The sequence below is a fragment of the Ptychodera flava genome, chromosome 1 (assembly GCF_041260155.1).
Source record: "Ptychodera flava strain L36383 chromosome 1, AS_Pfla_20210202, whole genome shotgun sequence".
NCBI lineage: Eukaryota > Metazoa > Hemichordata > Enteropneusta > Ptychoderidae > Ptychodera > Ptychodera flava.
In genome coordinates this window covers 2,054,133-2,060,769 of record NC_091928.1, presented here as the reverse complement: position 1 = coordinate 2,060,769, position 6,637 = coordinate 2,054,133, and the positions used below count along the sequence as shown (strand labels likewise).

Here is a 6,637-nt window from a genome sequence, read left to right as displayed (position 1 = left end):
ACAGAAAATGTGTCTAAGCGTTCGTTTGTCGTAAAATCCTTTCACATAAACAAAAATCTTTCATCCATGGAATACAACATAGTCCTAGGCATATTCATAAAAAATTAGGTCAAAAGGCATGTGTGACTTACGTCACTCGTAATATGAAAGTACGAGGCCGTACTTCTGCTCGTACAATGTCAGTTTCGAGACAATTACATACTAATCGTATCAAAACGGGCAACTACGAGCACAAGTGCGAGCAAGTACGAGTGACGTTTGCAATGTAGGAGTGATGTAATATCAGATATTTTCGATAACTGCCTGTGTTCAGCATGTTCTGTCGTACTTTTGTACTGTGTATATTTCTGCAAAAAAAAACAAACAACGCAATAGTTAGTTTCGTATGTTGCATTACAACCAGTCGAGGTCGACCGGCATCAACAAAATGCTCCCAAACTTATTGTATCCAAAGCCCCGTGAGGTCTGCCGCCGGTCATTTCGCTTGAATACAATCTCTATAAGCGAGCCGATATGGCGCGTAATCAAGGCCAGTATTCTAACTCCCCATTTTCAACTATACAAAGCGACATTCAACATTCTAACTCCCCATTTTCAACTATACAAAGCGACATTCAACATTCTAACTCCCCATTTTCAACTATACAAAGCGACATTCAACATTCTAACTCCCCATTTTCAACTATACAAAGCGACATTCAACATTCAAACTCCCCATTTTCAACTATACAAAGCAACATTCAACTATACAAAGCGACATTCAACATTCAAACTCCCCATTTTCAACTATACAAAGCGACATTCAACATTCAAACTCCCCATTTTCAACTATACAAAGCGACATTCAACATTCAAACTCCCCCCCTTACGAAAATTATAGCCTTGCGGCGAACAGTTCTGGTAAAGTCTTCATAATTGCCCGGTAAGTTTACCACAACATGTTGTGGTAAGCTTACGCATAGCTTGAGATTTTCGCATGTTGATGGATTTTGCGGCGCACATATTGTGGTATGCTTACCACGACACTCAAGCATGTCCTGGTATGTTTGCCACAAAAGTTTAGGCTTTGCAGAATTTTTTTGCGGTATACTTGCCACAAACAGGATTTACGGTATACATACCGCTATTGAAGCTGACCCTATGGTAGCCCCACCCCCCAGTAGCATACCCCTACCCTTCACACTTTGCCACGACCACTCACACTGTAGCTACTCATTCTTGTGCTCATGTATTAAAGTTTTCAGAATGTAGCCACAGGTACAAACACTCACACACATTCACAAACAAAAGAAAATTTTACCAGGTTTTTCATTTAATTCCTACCTTATATTTATTGCAGATGGAAATGCTAACAAATGACTCAAAACAAAAGAAATCACAAGTTCATCAACAGTTCTTTCACAGGATATCTCCCTTAATCCATGGCATCTTCATAACAAAGTGTTGGCATATCCAACGATATAGTGGGAACAGTTACTTTTGATCCAGTTGATTGTTCAGTGTCTTGGTTTACTTTCCGTAGACTACAGAAAGGGCTAAAACAAAAAAAGAAAAACAAGAAAAGAAACATTAATGCAATCACATATACTAGCACAGTACAGTAGACAAAATGCCAAGAGAACAATCTGCCAGTCAGTATGTAATTGCAACTGCCTTGACAAACCTTTCACAATGAGTCTTGCACTTATCATGAAATGGAATCCAGGTCACTAAATTGTAAAGATATTTCAAACGGTACTTACACTTATATATTTGCCTTGGCAAGCTTGGTTACTCTTTTGGGACCAATTTGGGTTTATGAGATTGGTGATGTAAAGTTGTCATCAGCATTGCTTTTTCTCAGCATCCGTTGCCACAAAGACATGTCGTCACTTCCAGCTACAAATAAGAAAATGCAATGGAATAAAAAGGAATGTAAAGGAAAAAGTCCAGCGATTATGTTTGGTGATTTTGACTACATGTGACATGAAAACTAGTTTACTACTATATCTGTGAATCTAAATTACTTTTAGATGGGGGGGACAACGCTACCAGTGATCCACAGCTACAGAAAGATAACTGAAAATATTGTATGCATGTTTTGTGTTGTAAGATTTCATGTAGAACTTCAATGAAATATTGTAAATCAATCATTGATTTCGCCTTACAATATGCCAGCAAAATATTTACGGGTAACGTTGAACAAATGTCAAAATACATTAATGAAGATTTCAAAAGAAACTTAAGTGTCAAAGACAGAGACGTCCAGCATCGTCCAGCATGATCTTATAAATAGACGTATACCAAATTTCATGACATGAACACGTGTACAAACGATACTAGGTCAGAGTTTAAGAACTTAATTCTTACCTAACCATTCCTAAATGTATTGTTTTTTCATTGTTTTATATCGTACATCGAGGGAAATTTGTATACATATGAGCAAAAGTTTCACCCTGGGTACAGTCCCCGAGGGACTGTGCCTTCGCCAAAGTGTCGAAGTATGTATTCCCCAGACATAGACACTATCAATACATCGGTATGAACAGATAAAGGCCACTCCTTTCACACTGTTCACTCAACGTTCAACCTCGAGAGTTATACAGACAATTGGACAGTGTTACTCGAGAATTGCACAGAACAAAGACAGATAAAATTCGTCGTTACGTTGCAGAGAAGGATACTCGAAAATTTACTTACCGAAATTCAAACGATCGCCTTGATCCTCAGGCTCGGCCAGCTCAGGTTATCATGGTTATAAGAATGGTGACCATTGTTCACAAGCCGATCTCCACACGCCGATCGTGACGACGATGACATGAAAATTAACGCGTCTTGAACATTGCCTATAGGTTGTACATTCATAGCTAGGGTATACGAAGCTGTCAAGGTGATGTCCAACGGCAAATTTCAGTGAAATTTTGTCAAAAGTCGAGTGAAAAAACAGCGACAATGCATTGAGCAATTCAAAAGGGTCGTAACTGCCTTTCTGATATCAGATTTGCCGCTGAGATTTGACCTGTGACACGCCAATCTGACCAATCACAACGAAGTCTTCACATGATCTATGATGTCATCAGGCGTGATACTATATTTACTTCCGATACAAAGTCCTTGCAATCGCGATCGCTGTACACGTACGTACGTAACATAGCATGAATCGTAGTGGAAGTTTTGTTAGAAGTAATTCATTCAAAAGTAATTCACTGAAAACTTACAGCTTTCGACGGACTATATCCAAGCAAAAGTGTATTGACAGCACCAGTGGCTATGACCCAACACTAAGCCCCACACTATGTAGGCCCTATTACATAGCAGTTAGCACAGCAGTGCCAGTGGCGCCTCGATCGCGGGGCTAACCGTGCAAACCCTTCATAGGCACTATACCAGCACTATTTTATAGTGTGCCTTCCCTGAGATACGGGAATTCAATTTCGATAAAAACTGTGTTCATACGACAGGCGTGAGATACAAAAAATCCAACATACCAGTTCAACAAGTTCTTAGATTTTTGTTCGGACGCGAGTAGTAAAGTAAACGTGGACAACTGGGATTAAGTAAGAATTTTACACCCCATTTTATTCATTTATCTACATGAAGCGAAGGAAAATTAACCATCCATGTAACTAAAGTGTGACCCTGACCTATATACGAACTCACGCATGCGCAGCAGTGCATTGTCCTGAACTAAGCGGGGAAATTCCCTGCTGAGTCAGGTTCTGGACTTGCGCAATACAGTAGCTGGGACATGTAGAAACTTGTTCTGTCTGACCTAAATACACAACATGTATAAACATGTACGGGAAATTCCGTGTGAGTCATCACCATCAAACTAGCCTATATAAAGGAGCCCGTTGTCAGTCCGGCCGGCCGGTCGCGGAGTCTAGCTGATGTTGAACACGAAGTTCCTATCGGTGCGAACTAACTTTCATATCCATTCAATCCATAATATCGTAGATATCGCTCCAGAGGTGGACTAAATCCTTCTTGTTTTGAATTTCTAGCGCCTGATGAAATATGTCCTGAATAAGTTCTGACCCCGGAGCCTCCTCGTTCCGAAGGTTGCCCTTTTTCTTGTATTTGTGTAAGCAGCTGTTTATATTGAACATAATAATGTTTATATTTCTCTCGTCTCTTTGCTACACCTGTTTTCCCTTGTATTACATCAATAACAACACCTGGTATAGGAGTTAAGGCTAACAGTACCGGAACTGTCGGAATTGCCGCTATGACAGCAGAGCTTACAAGAATTCCCTTAGTAATATTGAGAGCCATATCAATTCGACCCATTAATTTGTAACTTCGTCGATATGCAGCACTTGTTCTTTCTATGTAATCAGCCAATTGTTCAACGCTTTCAACAACTGAGATGTGCATTTTTTTTTTACTGTATATGTAAGGGGGGATAAAAATAATTGTAGTAATATAGAAATACAATATGGCAGAAGGAGGAGAAGATATACCACTCCAGGGTTTAGATGATGCAAATGTAAATGACGATGATGATGCTACTGCTGAAACAACTTTTTCCTATGATGATGATACCTTTGCAGAAGCCGATTCTTCCCAGGCCGTCTCAAGCGCGCGGAGCCCGCAGGTAGATCGTGTGATTGGACAGAGAGTAGAACTTGAAATAGATATGGCTAAACAATTCTTAAACGAGAATAATATTACTGATGAAGCAGCACGAAACGAATTAATTTTGAATGCAAAGATTAGGGACGGAAAGCTGTATTATAAAAACCTCAGGCTATCAAAAACTACAGGACGTGGATTTAGATCACTCGAGACAGTAAAAAGACAAGAAGGAGGATCTGAATTTGCAAGGAAAGTATATAATTATAGTGAGCCCGAATTTGTGGGACGTGCATTGCATTCTAAAGATGTGGAAAATGATAAAATACCAGCTGAGAAGATGACGCCAGAAGACATGGGTATATACAAAGATGAACTGACAGAGTTACGGCAAGATGCTTCTGGTAATGCAGATAAAATACAAGCTTTTGAAAATAAAATCGACCAATGGAACAATCTAAACCCAGAATATAGAGCTATTAATGATGAATTAAGGATTGCGAATATGCGTATTAGCGACCTTAACAACGAAAAAGTTAAAATAAGGCTATTGAAAAGAGAAGCTGAAAAACAGTTAAAGGAAATTCCTGAAGATCACACCCAAGGAAAAGAAAAAGCCAAGAAACTACTAGCTGAACTTATAACAAGAGAAGCTAAAGTTGACAATCGAATTGAATACGAAAATGGTAAGATCAGTGAGGCACGTGAAAGTCTGGCTACGACTAGGTCTCTTCGTGATGTAATTTCCGATCCAGAATTATCACTGAGACTGAAGCTGACAGAGTTATTTAAACGAAATGGTATAACAATCGCTGCAATACTGACTGCCCTTGGAATGACAATATCAACAATTGCCCTGGCTGTGACTAAAGGAGGAGGAGGAGCGGGAGCAGGGGGAGGAGGAGCAGGAACTGGCGGGTCTGGTTCAGGTCCACCCAAAGTATATACAAAAGCGAAAGAAATTGTAAAGCAATTTGGCGAATGGTTAAAAACATTGGCTGCAAAAAGTGCTGCTGCAATACCAGGTTTAATCGGTTCCCTCGTCAGTTTTCTATTAAAAACAGCAGGATCGGTGGTCGGATTTGTTGGAGAACAGCTATGGATATTTTTAACTGGTTTAACATTAGTCATTATAAATAAAATTATGTATTAATATGGCATCAACATGTTTGGTGAAAAGAATATTGCAAAGTTTCTTTCCAAAAATAAAGACCTGTTTGGTTTCTCTGTCGAATTGGAATGGTGCAAACTCCGGCGGGTAAATCGACATATCCTTCGAGCAAATCCAGGTGTCCGACTCAAAGATGATAATCTATATCATAACATTTTAGCTTTCGTGAAGGAATGTCAGAAGACTAACTTCTTTAAGCGACTAGAATTCATAGCTGTATTCCAGGATACTGAGGATGACCAAGAGGCTCATCATCTCCAAGAATATTGGGTCCTTCGATTGATTCGCGACACAGGCAATCGATTTATCTTTCAGGCAGACGGAAATATTTACGTAAAGATGTGATTTTTTCTTCTAAGTAATTTATATACACGAAGTGAAACTTAAGATGTGATTAATTTTCTTTTTTTCTTCTACTATATACATTACACGAAAAATGGGGTACGATAGAACATTATCACCGACTTTCACCAACCGAATACCGAATGGAACGAAGTCAGAAAGAACTCATCACGTGATTGCTCATAATCCAAGTGAGGCAGATCCAGGCCAGACACTTATCATACGATGTCCAAAGTTAGAAAGCGGAGTACTCTTAGTTCCAGATACTTTCGACCTGGTTTTTGATCTCGAAGTAATGGGAGGTGGAACTACCCGTGTAGTACAAAATGTTGCAAAAAATTTGGTGGAGCGTATGAAACTCACATTTGAGGGCCAGACACTTTTCGATTTGAATAAATATAACCTTATTGAATGTTATCGCGATCTCTTCAAACATAAAAAGGAGAGAACTAACATGACACTGTACGGAATTCAGAACGAAAATCTAAGAAAATTAAGAAGCGGTTCGACCGATGCAGATGCTGCCGTCGTGGGCGATAATTTACTTTTTGACACATATAAAACAAAATA

At 39.3% G+C, this 6,637-nt stretch overlaps 1 long non-coding RNA gene across 1 annotated transcript; it reads right to left on the bottom strand.

The window, feature by feature from the left end:
- Nucleotides 1-332: 332 nt before the first annotated feature.
- On the bottom strand, nt 333-3,105 carry LOC139117252 (uncharacterized). The gene is made up of 4 exons (XR_011548490.1): nt 2,680-3,105; nt 1,743-1,878; nt 1,324-1,535; nt 333-347 (listed from the first exon to the last, which is right to left on the bottom strand). It is a non-coding gene; the product is annotated as an uncharacterized lncRNA (long non-coding RNA).
- Nucleotides 3,106-6,637: the final 3,532 nt, after the last annotated feature.